Source organism: Lepidochelys kempii, chromosome 19, assembly GCF_965140265.1.
Source record: "Lepidochelys kempii isolate rLepKem1 chromosome 19, rLepKem1.hap2, whole genome shotgun sequence".
In the NCBI taxonomy this organism is placed as follows: Eukaryota; Metazoa; Chordata; order Testudines; family Cheloniidae; genus Lepidochelys; species Lepidochelys kempii.
In genome coordinates this window covers 2,497,632-2,516,414 of record NC_133274.1, presented here as the reverse complement: position 1 = coordinate 2,516,414, position 18,783 = coordinate 2,497,632, and positions in this window count along the sequence as shown.

The following is an 18,783-nucleotide window of genomic DNA, read 5'->3' as shown; positions in this document are numbered from 1 at the left end:
GACCAACCAGATGAGCAGAGGGCGAGTCCATGTCCGGCATGCACCCGACACTGGTACTGTCCCGCTGTCCCTTCAGTGCTCCTTCCTGCCATCTGATTCTTATACCTGCTCGTTGCAGCTTGACTTCAAGACAAATCAAGGGGGTCCTGATCCTAAACTGAGGCCCCTGGGTGCTATGGTAACACAAATAAATAATCTACGTCTCCTAGCTACTTATCTGGTCCCATTCCTACAGGCAGCGTGTGCCTCACAGGCCTCGAGCTCCCGACCCCCTGCTGCAGATGGGGAGCTCAGGCAAAGGGAGGCTCGGTGACTTGCCCACAGGGAGTCTGTGGCGGAACAGGGAATTGCCTGAGGTCCCAGGAGTCCCAGGCTGGTGCCCTTAGCCACTGGCCCACCCCGTGCCTCCGGTAGCAGTAATTAACAATGACAGGAGCACAGGTGTTGTATGACTTCATGGCCACATGCACGCACCCCTGCGTCTACCCGGCAGCCTCTGAGCCATGGGGTGCGGGAGGAAACAGAGATGTATAGTGCCCTGCTTCATGTGTGTTTGTATCTATGGGATTCGAGCATTCCCAGGAGTCTCTGTCACCAAGAACAAAGCTCAGCTCAAACCTGGGCTCCTTTTCCCTCCACCCTTGTGGCTGAAGCCAGAAAACTTCAGTGGAAAAAAAGGTAATTGATTTCCTCCATATTAACAAGTCAATCACCAGGGTGTTTTTCTTTTTTCAATGACTCATAAGCAAGCTTGACATGCCTGCTAATTAAATAGCCATCCTGGTTCTAACCCACTGAACGTTAATCACTGGAGGAATTAAAAGGTGTCAGCTATGAATGCTCCATTACTGTAAGTGCATTCTGCCTTTGCTCCCAGGCGAGGGGTCTTCGGGCGCAGCGCCGGGTGCTGAGCATGCCGCTCAACGGACTCAGGATTTGGGGAAATCTCTTTTCTCCGGTTTATTCTTGCAAACGTTTTCTGGGCTTCGCTGGTCTGATGTGCCAGATATCTGCCCTATTCTTAGCCTGACCTGGTTACCCTAAGTTTAGCCTCTCTACTTAGTCCTATTGTTATTATCACCTTAAAGCAAACACAAGGAAGTATTTCTTCACACAACACACAGTCAACCTGTGGACCTCCTTGCCAGAGGCGGTTGTGAAGGCCAAGACTATAACAAGGTTCAAAAAAGAACTTGATAAATTCATGGGGGACAGGTCCATCAATGGCTATTAGCCAGGATGGGCAGGGATGGTGTCTCTAGCCTCTGTTTGCCAGAAGCTGGAAATGGGTTACAGGGGATGGATCACTTGATGATTCCCTGTTCTGTTCATTCCCTCTGGGGCACCTGGCATTGGCCACTGTCGGAAGACAGGATACTGGGCCAGATGGACCTTTGGTCTGACCCAGTATGGATGTACTTATGTTTCTCATCTTATGGATAGTATCTTCCATCCAGGTTGTTCCCAAGATACCTTGTACAAACCATACAGGAGTAACTGGGTGAGGTAGCCACTCCTGGGGCAGAGCATGGCAGCTGTTTCAACAGCACCACAATTCAATCATTTCAAGCAGCATACGAAGAGTATGACAACCAAAATCTGCCAAAAGTGATCTCCCATCTCTGGTTCCTAGTGCTATTGGCACCCATGATGTGATGAGCCTTAAATTGAACAGTCAGCTATTTCAGAGCCCAGAATAGACTTCCTTGTATTGTTTGTGATCATGGCAGTTTGTGACCACCTATCACTGCACAGAGAAAAATCTGAATGTGAAGCAAGAAAAGAGAGCTGGATAAAGAAGAATCTTAATATTCAGCTAGCACAAGAATACTGTTGCAGCCTGACACTTTACTAGCCCATTTGTAATAAGAGAGAAGTAATTTGGCATGAGACATATTGCCGAGTAATACTGTTTACAGGTCAAGACTTCTGCATGGAGATTAATAGCATTTTCCTATGGCTCCTGGGCTAAAGCATCTGCCTAGTTCACAACATTCTGATTCCATTTGCCCATAGAGCTGTGTTACCCATCCAGACCCCCATGATGAAGCAATCAATGAGATTTTCATTGCTGTTTTAAATACTGGGGAATGAAAAGTGGTTGGGACTCATTTGGCCTCAGTGTAATTGGATTGCTCATATTCTTCTTGAGAACTTAAAAGGGCTGTGGGCCTGTGACCGGGGTCCTACCGTGGTCACTCAATTAGGGTGAACTGCAAAGAATGGGGCAGACAATCCCCAAAAAGCTGGTGGATACTCCAATATGTAGATTTACCAAGCCAGCATAAAACAGCTTCCCTCAAAGTGATCCAGCCTCAGGCCTCCATCCTGGTACCCACGTCAAATATGATGAAAATTTCTGTAAATCTTATTTCATTATATAAAGGAAAAGGTTCTACCAATCCCAAAGGATCGGACACATCACCTCCCAGGTTATTGAATATTCCAGATCTTACTCAAATACACACTACAGCCAATTCTTATTAACTACACTAAACTTTATGAAAAAACAAAAGAGAGAGAGTATGGTTAAAAGTCATAGAGACATGAGTTCAATTCTTCGAGGTGCAGATTCGTAGCAGAGATGGTGAGTTGTGTGGCTGCAAAGAGTTCTTTCAGAAATAGTTCATAGGTCATAGTCCAATGTCCAAATCTCACATTCAGGGCGTACCAGCATAACTGGGACCTCAGTCTTGCGACTCAAACTTCCCCTGCTGAAGCCTAAGCAGATCTGAGATGACAAAATCAGGACCCAAGGATCTTTTATACAATTTCATGTCTTCTTTGACAAGTTGGGAGTTCCTCCAGGAACAAAAGGCAATTAGGATAACTTTGAAGGAGGCCCATCACCGGTACTTAGCCATAGCATTAACATAAGGCAATGTGCTTGTTCCTCCACCATTCACAGATTATCTGCTATACATTTCAAAGAGATGAATACAGAGATATCCTGTGTTTACAATTCATTTAAATGATAGGATGTTCTTTTGACCTCTGAATTATCAGAATACAGCATAGACAGGGACTGTTGATTACACTGTGGGACCCTACCCATACACATGTAAATACACAAAACACAAACATTATCGCCCCACATGTCTTTTGAGGATTATTTATTTTGCAGGATGTTTAACCCATCGCAGGGCCATTTCCTCAGATGGTATGAAGGGAGGCAGCTACATTGAAGTCAATGGCACTGAGCCCCGTTACACAGGTTGAGATGAAGTGAGCTGTAGCTCACGAAAGCTCATGCTAAAATAAATTGGTTAGTCTCTAAGGTGCCACAAGTCCTCCTTTTCTTTTTGCGAATACAGACTAACACGGCTGTTACTTTGAAAGCTCTCTATTTGAAAATCAGCTCAAATTTTTTGAGGTCAGTTTTACACCCATAATTTATGGCATGGGCTCTCAACCCTTCCAGTCTGATTTGTCTTGTGTACCGCTGCTTCACCTCACTTAAAAACTACTTGCTTCCAAAATCATACTTAAAAATACAGAAGTGTCCCAGCAAACTATTACCAAAAAATTTCTCTGACTTTCTCATTTTTACCATATACTTATAAATCAATTGGACTATAAATATTGTTCTTTCATTTAGCGTGTAGCACACAGAGCAGTATAAACACGTCACTGTCTGTGTGAAATTTTACTTTGTACTGACTTCTCTACTGCTTTTTATGTAGCCTGTTGAGAACCACTGATTTATGACACCTGAAACTATGCAAGTTAGTCATCTAACTACACTTTGAGGGTGCAATTAGGTAGCATGTGTTCACAATTCATTACAAGGCATGTTTCAAAACCAGGTCCAAAATTGCTTTCCTGCTAAAGTTGTAGCAAGGAGCCATTCTCACTGGCTGATATAGTGATTCTAGTTGCTGTTATTTGAAAGGGAATCTGGGATCTCATGGCATTAAATTACCAGCCAGGAATTTTACAGGATACTCAGATCAGCTGATGTCATGTGTGTGTGTTTCTGCAGGTGTGTTTGGGGAGGAAATGTTTGCATTTCTGTGGGTTTTCATAATGTCCCGGGCTCTCTGAAATTGGAAATCAATAACCGATTTCCACTGCGGCCCTGCCCTCGTGTGAGGGGAAGATCCAGTTGGTGTCCCTGGGCTAGGCTTAGAGGTGGGCCTGGAGGGTGGCTGCAGTGTGGTTTAAAGTTATTCTGCACTGCTGGATCTGCATCCCTTTGCAGCAGGCAGCATGTCCCATCTGGCCTGCAAATGCTGAGGAGCAGAAAGCTAACTGCAGTCCAGCTCACTGGTCAGTTACCGATGATGCGCCCCTTAGCAGAAGGTCGTTGAGATGTGTGCAATGATCTCTCTGGAACCTGCACGATGCACAGAATAAAGGCCCACGAATGGCACCAGGCTGCCGGCACCATTCTTGGTGGAGTTGTCAATGCAGTGGAGTAAGACATCTCCATTTTGCACAGCCCCAGTCCATTCCTGCTGGCAGAAAATTGATTTGGAAAACCTGTGATCAGAGCAAATCACAGCCCTTCCTGCTGCTGACAACTGCCTCCAAGGGATAAGGCTCTCATCAGGCGTTCGGTGAAACAAAGAGTTAATTAGAGCCAGAGTAATGTAGGGTGTGAACCAGCCTAATCAAATAAAACACAGCAGATGGCAGCATTGGTCCATTTTCCTAGCAAGCAAACTCCTTCCCTGCAGTGATTGCAATGGGGCGCTCACTCTCCCTGACCGGCTGGGTGAGAGTCTTTACCTTGCAAATTACATCCCTCTCGGAGCTTGGCAAACCCTACATTTATCGAGTCACTTCAATCAGCCATTCGGGGAGTTTCAGAGTTGAAGAAACCATTCTGTTTTCAAATGTGCTGGGTCTCTCAGCCCAGATGTGCCTTTCTGTGCCAGGGAAGCTTTTAAAACTCTCTCCCTCTCTTCCCTGCCTTACCCTGGGTCTGGCTCCGGCTTCCATTCCTAGGTGTGGGAGGTTATTCCAGTGCTTTCAGGAGGGTCTGACTCAGTGATTGCAGGGCCAGGAGAAGCAGTGGCCAACGTAGAGGTGACTCGCCCCTTTTCTAACTCCTTCTGCGCTCAGTTCATTGTCTGAGCATGTTTTCTATTTGCCAGACTGGGACAAGAGGGTACCGAGATGGCACCACGCTCGGAGAGATTCCTCTCTGCAGAGGGCAAGGGACTACGTGAGAGTCAGAGAACCCGCAGTATGCTACCAAAGGAGGATGTCCTCTGCGTTATATCTGCCGAAGATTTCGCTCACGATCTCTTCTTCTTCTTCCTTCCTTCCACAAGGAGATTCCACAGCTTTAGAGCTTATGTGCAATTGTTTGGGTCTCACGTGCTAATGAAGGTGCCATGAAGTGAGGCCTCTGCAAGAGAAGGCATCCAGCTGTGTGGAAAGGGCTGGCACACAGACCAGGCATCACTGAGGTCCTCGGAAGTGGAGCTGGGGGAGCAGGCTTTGAGCGTGCTAGCTGACTGGCATGGCCGTGTTGTTGTGTACGTAGAGTTGGTGAACCCCCAACTCCACTGCTGCCATCACAGTCCTGTTGCTCATGTACCTCACGTCTGCTGGCGCCTGTACCGGATCTTTGAGCTGTGAGCTTGTGAAATCGGAATAAATTTCACTGAACCCGAAATGTGCATCCCAGCAGGCCGGGGCTGCTGTGCACTCAAGGGTGCAAACAAATGTAATAAACAGCTCAGCCGGCCGCATCCTTTCACTCGAGCGAACAACTGGACAGAAGACGCAGAGCCCGACTGGTTCAGCAGAGTCCGAATCTGCACCCCGCATCATGTGTGTCCCGCCTCCTGAAGTCCCGGCACTGCAGAGGACACTTAGGCTGCAGAATGACTCTGCTGGAGAATTCTTGTCCAGGGTTCCAAGCGGCTACTCCTCTAAGGAGACATTGTTCTGCTATTAATCTAGAACCCTCACTAAGCTACACATTGCTACTCCAGGACACTTTACAGTCCGCACAAACAAACAAACAAACGCAACCCTGTCCTCTCTCCACCTCTCAACCAAAATTAAGAGCAGAGTTTGCAATGATGTCTCATATTACTCCAGTCTAGTTACTGAAATGTAGACGGAAGCACCTTTACACGTCTTATTCTCCAAGGGAATGAAGAGAACTACCTGAGATGTACAGTGAGTTTGGGATGCAGTGTCTCCTGGCAGCACATTCAGTGACACTCTCTAGGGAGTTCCCATATGCTTTTGTGTAGAAAAAACCACTTAGGACACTTGATACTTTCCTCCTTCAGATTTTCCCCAACCCTCACTGAGCACATCCTAACCCTGGTTTGTTATTGTAGGGTTGCTTGTGAATGCTGAGCTGCACACAGGGTTTGTTATTGTAGGGTTGCTTATGAATGCTGAGCTGCACACAGGGTTTGTTATTGTAGGGTTGCTTGTGAATGCTGAGCTGCACACAGGGTTTGTTACTGTAGGGTTGCTGAGCTACGCAAATGGAGTTAGTTCTTTTCAGGGTTGCTCCGGATTACTGGCTAGTGAGATTGCACTGCTGGTGGAGGTATCCAGTGATGGCTGCCGTCTGTCTGCTAAAGGTTTAAAAGGAAACCAAACATGAAACCAGAGAACCCAAAGAATAGCAAGAATGACTGCCAGCGTCACTTGGCCCACATACTGCCTGCCAATTCCACCTGGTCCATAGGCCACTCAGGCCACGCCACAGGAAACCCTTACCCAGGTGTATAACTCAGTGCCCCTCGATGAGCTGGGCGGGTACCCCATCAGGCAGGACAGGTGTGTGTGGACATCACAAGAACATCCTGTTCCTGCAGGACATTCTAATTCCAGCTGTGATCATTGAGTAAACGGAACTTCCCCAAAGAACGTCAGAAACGAGGTGCGCATGCCCGCACCAACGGAGCGCAGCCGTCTCGGGAATGGCGGGCAGACCGCAGCGGAGCGCACCACAACAAGGGGAGGGAAGATTTTGTCAGGGACAGTGGAGCTCAACTTCCTTAGATCTGAAGCTTAGCAGGACAGGGAACAGGGGCCAAATTTTCAGGGACTTCTAGACTCTAAAGCCCCTTGAAAATCTGGCCCCACATATATGTAAAGCGTTCTGCGCTCCTATGGTTCTTTGCAAGCCATAATAATATTACAAGGAAAAATATCATGGGACATTTAACGCCCATGCAGAGCAAACAGGACCTTGGTTATCCCCAGGAGTAAATGTCACACTACTCAATTGATCAAGAGCAGAAGGATGAAAGGCTGTGTTGAACCTGCTGGGATTTGAACCTGGGTTGCAGGTTCTGAATGTTGCAGGCCTAAGGCTTAGTGAATGATGGCCTCCGAGTTATGGGTGCACGTGCCTCAAGCATGGCATTGTAATTAGTGATGAGCAGACTTGGTGTGGCCCAGAGATTCCGCCTGGATTCATTCTGCTGGCTTGGGCAGACCAGTAATTTTGTGCACAGAACAAGCATTGGGCTCATGGCAATGGCTGCTCATGTGAGTGAGTGCTCAGCTGTGCATGCAAAAGCTTGCCTGTTTCCACACGGTTGACTATGCTCATGCGGGTGCTGAGGGATGAAATTTAGGGATTGGTGACTGGCAATTTATTCCATGGTATTTGCCCCATGTTCTGTTGGGCCAGCTAGTTGTGGATGCATGAAACAGGGCTTGTAAATCAATAGGTACTTGCCAAAACTACCAAGTCTTTTCTCCAAGAGAGCCTGTAATCCAGAAAGCAGCCCTCTGGAAGTTGTCTTTGATGGAGCTCCTGCCCAGAAGCCTTTTCCCGTTTAGAAGTTTGCAAGCTCATGGGGATCTGCGTTAGGACCCGAGATGTATGGCTTGAATAAAGGGACAAGTCAATGGGACTTAGGTACCTAATCTGTTTTGTAAACCCCCATTGGCATCTTGAGGAGCCTAATATCTTGGTAATTCTGGCCCAAAGTCCCTAATGACTGTGCCAGGCAACATCTCTCCTCTGAGTTAGGTCTGGCGTCCAGTTCCCAACAGAGCTCCTGCAGCAGATTTCACTCCACGGCTCCAAAGGCAATAATATAGTAACCTCCAAATCCTGGGAGCTGCTACAGACACAAGTGGGACCAGTTCAGGGTTAATAGAGTTGCTTTTGTTTTTAACAGACAGTTCAGTTTCCTGGCTCAGGTTCTCTTTAAAGTATCACCTAACTTAATAACGGTGAAGCCACTCCAGTTTAATTTATTGGCTCAGTGCACACACCCCATGAAGGACCCATGCGACTGGAGCAGATAGCTGAATAATGGGACATTGCAGTCGCGGCACAGAGAGAGCGGCACATGCTGGCCGGGGAGCTGCTCCGCTGGTGTGTCTGAGGGCTAATCTTGTGTTATCATCCATAGAATACAATTAGGACAGTGTTATCAGGGTATTAATAGCGTCAGGGTGTGTGTGAGAGAGAGAGGGAGCGCTTCGGAGGATGTCACTGTCCGATAACGATAGAGCTGCCAGTGTTTAGCCATGATTAGCTTTCTGCCAATGGCTGGGAAGTGGAAGATTTAGCCAAGCAAATTACTGGTCGGGCTAATGTCTGGGCTCATCAGTCCCACACTTTTATGCCAGCTTTTGTGGGCTCACTCTCCATCGGACATGTAGTCTCAAAGGGACGGTTGGTGCAGGCTGGTGGTAGTTTTTGGACAAGCAACAAAGAAGTAAATAAGCTGCAGGGAGGAAGTATTTCCCCGAGCAGCTTGTCTGCAGAGCAAAGGCATCAGCAGGAGTGATTCGAAGCTGAAGCCTGTCTGCCTCCTTTTAATCACTGGGTCTATTTAGAGCACCTGGCTGGACAACACGCACTAGCCCTGCAAGGAACGGGCTTAGTATGGGTCTTTTTCTGATGGCAGGCACTTGAGTCACAGCCTCAAGTCACGAGTGCATCTGCAGGACGGACACCCAAGGGGCAATGCCATCTCACCATTCCAAGGTGTCCCAAACTCGGCCCAAGGAGAAGCTTGTCAAGGGGCAAGGAGTTCTCTCTCTGTGGGCACCATCAGCCCTTGGCTTCTCTTGCCCCTTGCCAGTGAGGGAGGTGGAAGTCCCTTTGGGGAGTCTGCTAGAAGCTCAGGCAAAACGCCATACTACTGAGCCAGGGCCCTTGCCCACTCTCCGCCCATACCGGGCGCAGAACCGTGAGAGCGAAGTGGGATCAGAAATGCTCAGCTTCCAGCATGGATTCAGCATCCAGTGTGGAACTGGCTAGTTTCAGTAAAACAGCAATGCTCCTTGGAACTCTGTCAGGTCAAAGCAACAATCGCATCACCCCAGACAACCCTACTCTCTGCCATGCAAAGCGTAACGCACTCTAACCCAGTGTGGGCCTTTGGCTCTCTAGATTGGCTGGACCACATGCAGAGGGTTATGAATCTGCTACCACCTCCAGGCTAACAGACCTGGCATGAAATCCTCACCCCACTGAAGTGAATGGCAAAATTTCTAACGATTTCAACAGGGCCTGGATTTCATCCGCACTGATCCTTTAGCTCAAGTAGTTAGACACTCAGTGCTCCATGGACGAGGTGTGGTTCCGCAGTGTTACCCACTCTTGGAATTTGGTGATGTGTTGTGATCTTTGGTATTCTCCTTTGACTCCCAGCTCCTTAAAACGTCTGATTATGTGAAGGAGTACTTGTGGCACCCTAGAGACTAACCAATTTATTTGAGCATAAGCTCTTGTGAGCTACAGCTCACTTCATCGGATGCTGTAGCTCACGAAAGCTTATGCTCAAATAAATTGGTTAGTCTCTAAGGTGCCACAAGTCCTCCTTTTCTTTTTGTGGATACAGACTAACACGACTGCTACTCTGAAACCTGATTATGTGAGACTCTGAACTTTCGTTAAAAGAAAAAAGTACATTTCTAACGCACATGGTTGTGGAGAAAAGTGTGAAAATATGATCCCCCTAGGCCTGAAAACCAGAAGACAAGTAAACAGAACCACAAAGTTACTATTTAAAAAACAATCCTCTGCCCCTTTTTCCCAACAACAAAAACAAAACAAAAATAAAGCCACGTCATGATTTTAGAACCAATCTCATGAGAATTTTCTGGGACTGACTCAGGATTTTTGACTGCTTAGATTTGGCAGTGCTGAATCTGGAACATCATTTACAGATCAGGAGAATCTAGACATGGGCCTGTGATACAGACTTCAGATCTAGACCCACATCCAGACTTTCCCCTAATCTGGGGATTTGGTTGGGGGCCCATCTCAGTAGAACTCTTAGAATCATAGAATCATAGAATATCAGGGTTGGAAGGGACCCCAGAAGGTCATCTAGTCCAACCCCCTGCTCAAAGCAGGACCAATTCCCAGTTAAATCATCCCAGCCAGGGCTTTGTCAAGCCTGACCTTAAAAACCTCTAAGGAAGGAGATTCTACCACCTCCCTAGGTAACGCATTCCAGTGTTTCACCACCCTCTTAGTGAAAAAGTTTTTCCTAATATCCAATCTAAACCTCCCCCACTGCAACTTGAGACCATTACTCCTCGTTCTGTCATCTGCTACCATTGAGAACAGTCTAGAGCCATCCTCTTTGGAACCCCCTTTCAGGTAGTTGAAAGCAGCTATCAAATCCCCCCTCATTCTTCTCTTCTGCAGGCTAAACAATCCCAGCTCCCTCAGCCTCTCCTCATAACTCATGTGTTCCAGTCCCCTAATCATTTTTGTTGCCCTTCTTCTGCTCAGACTAGTCCCCATTGCCAGCAGCCGAAGAATGAACGAATGAAGAAACCTGTCCCTGCGGTTGTGGTGGCTGGTCTGTTAATTGCTCCTAGCGGCAGGTTTCAAGGGACGATACAGTCAATAGGAAGAGTGTGTAGCTTTCCTTGGGTGCAGGGCCAATGCTGCTTGGGTAAGAGTGGCTGGCGGGGCTGCATGATGGGCTCTTCTCTTGTCTGTGAGAACTGCTGCAGTGGGTACCGCTCTGCCTGTAGGATGGCACTAGGTTAAATCCACATGCAGACTGAGGAGAATGTCGGAGAAAACCATGTTGAAAGAGAAACCTCTTTGGACAGCTGGCCTGCTCTGGCTGCCATTTCAGCCAGACCAGCAGGCAACCCGTCTAGTACCCCATTAACTTTGTGATAACCTTTGCATGACATTCCTTCCTGCAGAATGATCTGGCTGGCTGGCACCTGGTGGCTTCCCTAAGCTGGAAATGGATGCCGGCAGAAATGCCTAGCAGCGTGGAGTCCAGGAAGAGTGCTAATCCTGCAGAGGCCCTGCTTCCAGACAGCAGATCTCCACCTTGTGGGCCAAGGGATTAGTCAAAGGGACCATCTGAATTGGAGCAGCAGGTGCCAATTCTGGCCCCAGCAGCCTCGGGAGACCATGCTGTTCTCTTGATAACTTTATTATTTTAATACAAAAATTGCAGCCTTATCTTCCTAACTTCAAACAAGGCAGGATGTATCTCTAAGCCTCCCTTTCCTCCGGCTGCAACTGTGATTCTGGGAGAAATTAAATCCCTCCTTCTCTGAGGACAAAGGAGTCAAAGCTTCCATTTCCCTGGCCCCTGTCGCTGTAGCAATAGAAAGGATACACGGCTCTTCAGTACAGGCTTGCATCTGAGGAGTTCCAAGCCCTTGCAACTCTCTTGAGAGGCAGGAACTGCAAATATCATTATCCCCCCTTAGGGGCTGGGAAGCAAGGAGCAGAAAAGTTGAGTGACACCAAACGTTGAAGCAGAATTAGAACCCAGGAGTCCTGACTGAGCTTTTGGATCATGGTGAAAGCAGGAAATGGTAAAAATAGGAACTTCTCCTTGTGATGGCATGACATTAGGGTTTCCTAGAATGCTTTGCTCCGTACCCTTTAAACCTCTCGATCTGTCTGTCTGCTTAACGTGTGAACCCTTCTTTTCTGCTTGCTATTCTCCAAGCACAACATAGGGGCTACTGGAGCAAATCATGCAAAATAGTTGAAGAAGAGGAAATTTGCCTCGGTCTTATGGAACACTTCCATGTCTCATGTCCCGCAGAGTGTTTGTTACTTGTGTTTAAAACGCCCAGGGCTTTCCCAGTGCGTGTACTCTGTGTGCTGGGGGGAGGTGGGGAGGAGAAAGAAGGAGTGATCCACTGTCTTCACGGGCTTGTGTGTGTATGTGTCTGCTGCCTGCAATGCCCCTGAGATGCACAGGGGTTCTACCCCTGTTACAGTAACAGCTCCCATTCATACGGCACCCTCTGAGCCCCAAAGTACTGCTTAACCTACAGTGTGCATCCGGGGCTGGGATAGAGGGAAGCCAGGAACGGGAACATAACATGGAAACTGGACGGACGCCAGGGGGTTTTGAACAAGGGCACCAGGATCTTGTGGAAAGTGCTGTGGGTTGTCAATGTCCACACGGCGCAAGTGGGCCTGGGCACTTGAGGGCTTGTCTAAGAGTCCTGCGTGCAGAAAATTGCGTGGGACACAGCTTTAAGGATTAATGGTCACTATCAGTGTAACAGCAGCACGCCCTGAGGTTTTCTGAGACGGGCACTCTCACACACACACAACCAAAGAGCAATTTATGTTTTTAAATGATATTTTCCAAAGTTAGAACCAAATACAAAGTTTTCTCTGAGTCCTGATTTATTCACTATTACTAACAATCATTTCCTCGTGTTATCACCAGCATTGCTGCTTGCGACACAGAAGGTGATTCGTGGTATTGGCAGTTTAATACAGATTCCTGTTTTCTAAATTTCTCTTTCATTGGCTAGTGTATCCCACACACCTATCCTTGTGTCACCATGCCTTCTTGGGTCATAAATGAGAACGCTAAATTCAGGGCAAACTGCTGAGAAATAGGGAAAAGACAACCCCAAACTGGTGGTTATTCTTCCATAAGATATACCAGCAACAAAAGTAAACTTCTGTTTCACCACACTGGCTAACAAGAAGTCTTAAATACAGTTGCTTCAGACACTCCAGTTCTTTATATCACCACCCAAAAACACTGGTTTGAGAGATGACTGATTATTTAAAACCAATTTAATCAAATGAAAGGTTCTTCTGATCCCAAAGGACCAGCCACACACTAAGGTCAATATATAGCTTAGATCTTACCCAAAAATCACACTGATGCTAATCCTTTAGTATCTAAAATCTAAAGGCTTATTCCTAAAAAAAAAGAAAGGTGAGAGTTAAAATTGGTTAAAGGAATCAAATACATATAATAAATGCAAAGTTCTTGGTTCAAGTTTGTAGCAGTGATGGAATAAACTGCTGGCTTAAGTCAAGTCTCTGGCTGCTTCCAAATCATTGGAAGGCCCTCAGTCCCTTGGTTAGAATACCCCCACTAGTATAAATCTATAGTCCAGAGGTTTGAGCAGGAAAGAGGCAAAATGGAGGAGTTTCCAGGGCCATTTATATCTTCTGCCATGTGGAGGGAATGCCATTGTTCTTACTGTGGAAAATTAGAGTAACAAGATGGTGGCTGGAGTCACATGGACAAGTCACATGTCCATGCATTATGCCTAGTCATTGCAGGAGATCATTACCTACACCCCAGACAGCAGGTCTGTAGGACAGGACAGTCCATTCAGTGTAGATGGGTGTCTCCATTGTCAGTTACGTGCAAATATTTGTAATAAAAAATAATATAGAGTGAGCACCGTACGTTTTGTATTCTGTGTTGTCACTGAAATCGATATATTTGAAAATGTAGAAAGACATCTAAAATATGGAATAAATTTCAGTTGGTATTCTATTGTTTAACAGCGTGATTAATCGTGATTAATTTTTTTTAATCGTGGTTAATTTTTTTGAGTTAATTGCGTGAGTTAACTGAGATTAATCAACAGCCCTAGTACAGAGCCAATACGCAGAACTTCAAATACAAAAATGATACACACATACAGATAGCCTAATCCTAACCGGCAAATCATAACCTTCTCATAGACACCTTACATGCCACATTTTGTACAAGATTTGTTGCAAATACATAACAGTGGTTGTAACAATGATCTATATGGTTATATTTAAATCAGATAACGTCACACCTTGATATGGTCGACACTAGCTCCTTTGCACCGGCATTCACCTGCTTTACCCAGGGCTGACTCAATAATGAGCTTTGATTTCTCAGATTTTCTGTCTCTCTCACCATTTTGGCTTAATGAAAGAGCAAATTAAAGAGGTTAAGGGGGAAAAGGATGTTTGCAATTGTGAGCAAGCCATTTGGGGCCCATTGCCTGGTGCATTATACTTGCCAATTAATTATTTATCTCCTTGATGGCTGTTGTCATGACATGAGATAATTAGAGATAATTAGTTGTAAAAATTAAGAGGTGGGCAGATTGCCAGGTGGTTACAGGAGCAGTGGCTCTGTGGACAGAAATCTCGTTTTCAGAAAATCACAAGCCTGTTTTAAGGCATCGGCTTTTATTACACAGCAAGAGGCCAAAGATGGAGTGGGACATGGAGACTGAACAAATTCTTCTTTGGATCGTCCCATCCACGAAGGGTTATGGTGGGCGTGTGAGCTTGCCGCACTCACTGTTCAGTGTGTGGCATGGCCTCCCTCTTAGCCAGAGGCTATGAGTCTGTTACAGCTCCTAGAGAGGCAACTTAACCCTTTAGCTCCAGCCGTGGAGGGGCATGCTCTTAGCTCTGTGGTTTGCTGGTTCCCTTCCAGCTGCTGACCATAGTGAGGAGTGTTAACGCTTGCCCTGCTGCTGTGCTCTTTCTATGGCAAAAATATCCCTGAAATTGAAAAAGCCAGCACCAGTCTCCCCAGAAATACTCCTGAGCTGTGATGCGGGGGGTGGGTTGGCGTGAACATGTGCAGCAATCATTACCCACACACAGACGCGGCTCTAGTCCATGCGAAAGCCCCTTTGGCTAAATTTTCATATCAGTATTTCTAGATGAGTCACCTGTGTCCCCTTCTCTTGCAGATGAGACAAGCTCTCAGCCATGAGCTGTCAGGGCAGATTCCTTTCAAACCCATCTTCGCAGTCCTCTGTTTGATGTATTAAGGTCAGTTTCCAGCAGCTCCAGCGGCCCCTTGGCCTGTACCTGCTGCATGGAGTGCAAGCCAAAACCAATGGGCTTAAATATCACGAGTTGTGTTAAAATTTGTTCGGAATTCTCCTGCCATCATCCCCGTTTATCAGGCACCGTGGTCACCTTCCCTCTTCACTGCTGTTGAGCAAAAGGCCAAGATCAATGGGCAGCTGCTGCTGTAGCCATGGAAATGATTCACTAATTAGTCAAAGGATTTGCAGTATTTCCTCCCCATCTCCTCCTCCCGGCACCTTTATCTGGTAATTGCTGTGGTAAAATACATGTGCGCAGAAAGGTGGGACATGCTAGAAGCAGGAGCCCAATTAAATGCCTAACCCACGGTGGGAATTGTTCCATTTACTTCAGTGGGCTTTGGATCAGACCGTCAGTGCACAGGGCTATAATTCCTCTTACTTACTTGTCTTCCTTGCACAGTACATCCAACATGTTATATATCCCATCTATTCATCAGCTTTCCCAAATAGGTGAGCCGAGGGAATGGGGAAGATGGAGACATGGTCCAGACAGTCTTGGGAGAAAGTTAGAAGGTAGGAAGGCAATTTTGAGCTGCCTCGAGCCAGGTTTATTCCAGACCTGGGGATGGGGGAGGAGAGCGCTGTGATGCTGGCTGCCCTGATTAGTACCTGCATTCCCTGCCCGACAACCAACAACTACAAAAAACCCTCCTGTGATTTATAGTCTGAGTTTGAAAATCTCAGCCATTTCAATGCTGCATATGTCATCTGTGTTTGCCGAGAATGTCACTCAGAGACAGCTGTGCAGGAGCCTGGCTGCCATGCTTAATATCGTCATTGCCACGAGAACAGACTGCAACACACGCCGAGAAAACTCTTATGAAATCATTGCAAGTGACAGCGTAAGAAACTCAGCTGCTCTCCACAGACTAAACAGAATAGTCTGGCAGTGGCTCAGACAAACAGGTGTGGTCAGAGTTAAGGCCTGGCCAGGTTTCCTGGACTAAGACAAGAGGCAACCTTTCCTCCCCCAAACCCCACCTTCACCCAGGACTAGCCCCTGGCAGAAGCAGCCAGTCCTTTTTATCCTGCCTGCTGGGCCCTGATTGGCTTCTGCTTGATCCCAGCCCTTCCAGGCACTGGAGGACCGATACTCACTGGTTCCACTGTAGCTGATCCTGGGTGGTTTTTATTTAGGCAGTTCCTGGAGAATTAAAGCAGGTGCTCTTTTTCCCCAAAAGGACACCTTCTTCGGGTGGGGTGTGCCATGGTGAGGGGGGCCTTCAGCACGGGGCAGCCAACGGCGGGTACACCCCATCACAGTGCCACTATAGAAATAGGCCCCATTTCCAAAATGAATGTGTAAATCTGGGTTTGGATTTCAAACACCACCAACATCTGGGAACCTCTGGAGCCGGGACTTTGGTCTGGGCCCCTCTCATTGTGAGTGTTACTAGATCATACTTTGGGCCTGCTGACATAAAAGTAATTAGCTCTCCTAGGTCAGAATGGGACTGGATTGTGGTGGGGGGTGGAGAACACTCCACAAACAGGCAGGTTTTTCCCTTTTCTTCATCTCCCTGGCTGCTGCAGGAAGTAGGGCCCTGTGCTTGATGGCCCAATGGCCCAATCTGAAGCACTAATTCTTGCATCCTTATGTACCTGGCAAGTGAAGAGAAACCCTTTAGCTTCACCGGGCCCCATCACCCCCGCCTGAGTGGGGGCTGCCTGTAATCAGTGGGGAACCCACTGTGGCTGGAGTCTCACTGTGCAGTTCACAGATGCTAGGCACAAGCAGCTGCTCCATCTTGTTCCTCTGGTTAAGGTGACGTCCAGCATGCTCAGTACAGGTTCCCTGCAGGAGAAATCTATCCTCTGCCCGCTGGAGGCTGGACCCAACGATATAAGGCCTTCTCCATCTCTAGCTTATATGATCCAAATCAGAGTTACCATAGTATGAACTGACTGCTTCTCAAGGGCAGGCTCACTTGTCATTCAGGGGCTCCAGACGTGGCTCTGCCACTAACTCACTGTGTGTGGCCTTGGCCAAGTCTCCACTCCTTGGTTTCCCATCTGTGAAATGGGGATTATAATACTGAACCTCCTGCCTGGGGACACTGCTGGAATTCATTAGCATCACGTTTGCAAGGAGTTATGAAGATAGAAACACTCTGCAGGTGCTAAGTGAAATTCTTCTTCTTCTTCGGCAGTGCATGCACAGAGCTGCCCATTAGTCAAATGGGAAACAGTCCCTGCTCTGTACTGCTGAAGCCCCTGTGTGAAATCCTGGCCCAATGAAGACAAAGGCAAAACTCTCCTTGAGTTCAAGGGGCCCAGGATTTCACTGCTTATGTCTGTTGACCCCCCTGTCCCCTCTCCCTGCATGGCTTCTGCTCCTTCCTCCTGCCAGCCTTCCAGCCCAGCCATGGGTTTCTCTGAGACATCCGGGCATTCAGGGGTGGCTCAGATTCCCTTCCAAGGATACTCAGCCCTGGGCGCTGACGGGAAGGGACGCTTTGCCTGTGCTGGCTGCAGTGTGCACTGGCAGGACCGTGAAGAGGGGGCTTGTGTGCAAAGAGGGGTAGCTCTGCCCTTTGCTAAAATAAAATCCCCCTGCTCTGTATACAGGGCTCATCTGTTGGCCCACCCTGTCAGGAGGGCACTTCTATGGCCCTCATTGCTACAGCTTCTGAGCCACAGACAGTTTAATGACTTTATCATCGCAGCACCCAGGGGAGGGAGGGAAACAGCCTATTCCCCCTTTGCAGATGGGCCAGCAAGGCCCCAAGAGATTAAAGCTTTCAGAGAGCTTGTAGACACAGCTGGGAATAGAACCAGCATCAGCCTGACGGTAGCTCACTATTTGCACCACAAGACCATCCTGCCTGTCTAGCTTGACCCACCTCTAATCGTTACACAGGAGAGAGAACATGGAAACTGCTCCTCCAGCAAGGGAATCGGCTGAGCATCGCCTGGGTCTGACGCTGGGTGTCGGGAGCCCCATCTCCGCTCCCTCACAATGTATCCCCACAAACACAAGGGGTGCTGGGAGCAGAGCCAGTAGAGGGAAGCTAGCTGCAGACAACACCAACTAACTGGCCACTTATTTTAATGTGTAATTTTAAAAATGCAGTCACTTGATTTCACAGTGGGAATCTTGCGCATAAACACCCACTATCATACACACAGTTACACACCTTCATGCATGTGCACAACCGCACCAACATGCACACACATGTACAGTCTCACAGGCTTGCATACACGCAATCACACATGACACGCACAGTTACACACATTCTTGGGTCTACGTACGTGCATACAATCACACACCCACATCACATGCCCAACCCACCAACATTCACACACAGTTACACACCTACAAGCAGTTACACACACAATCACACACATGCACAGCAGTACACATTGTGTAGACTTTCAACTGACCATAGCAGGAACCCTCTACTCTGCCTTTACGCTGTTCTAAACCAACAGTCACAGGTGTAATAGATTTTTCTTCTGCTTGTAGATACAGTTGATCTATGTAGAAAATATCAGCTACCACATAGAAAGGGGAACAGAGGACAGCTCCGTTAAATCTGTTGGAATTAGTACGTTTGACGCAAAAACTGCTATAAGTTAAAGTCAGAGTGTGAATAATAGAGCTCTGTCCTCAGGCCCACAAGTGAAATATAAGATTGTCATATTGCCTTCAACACAGAAACACAATCTGGAATCAGTTTCTTCTGTTAGCTAGAGAATAGGAAGAAACACCCAGGAAACATCAGAAAAGAATCCTTGTTCCACTTT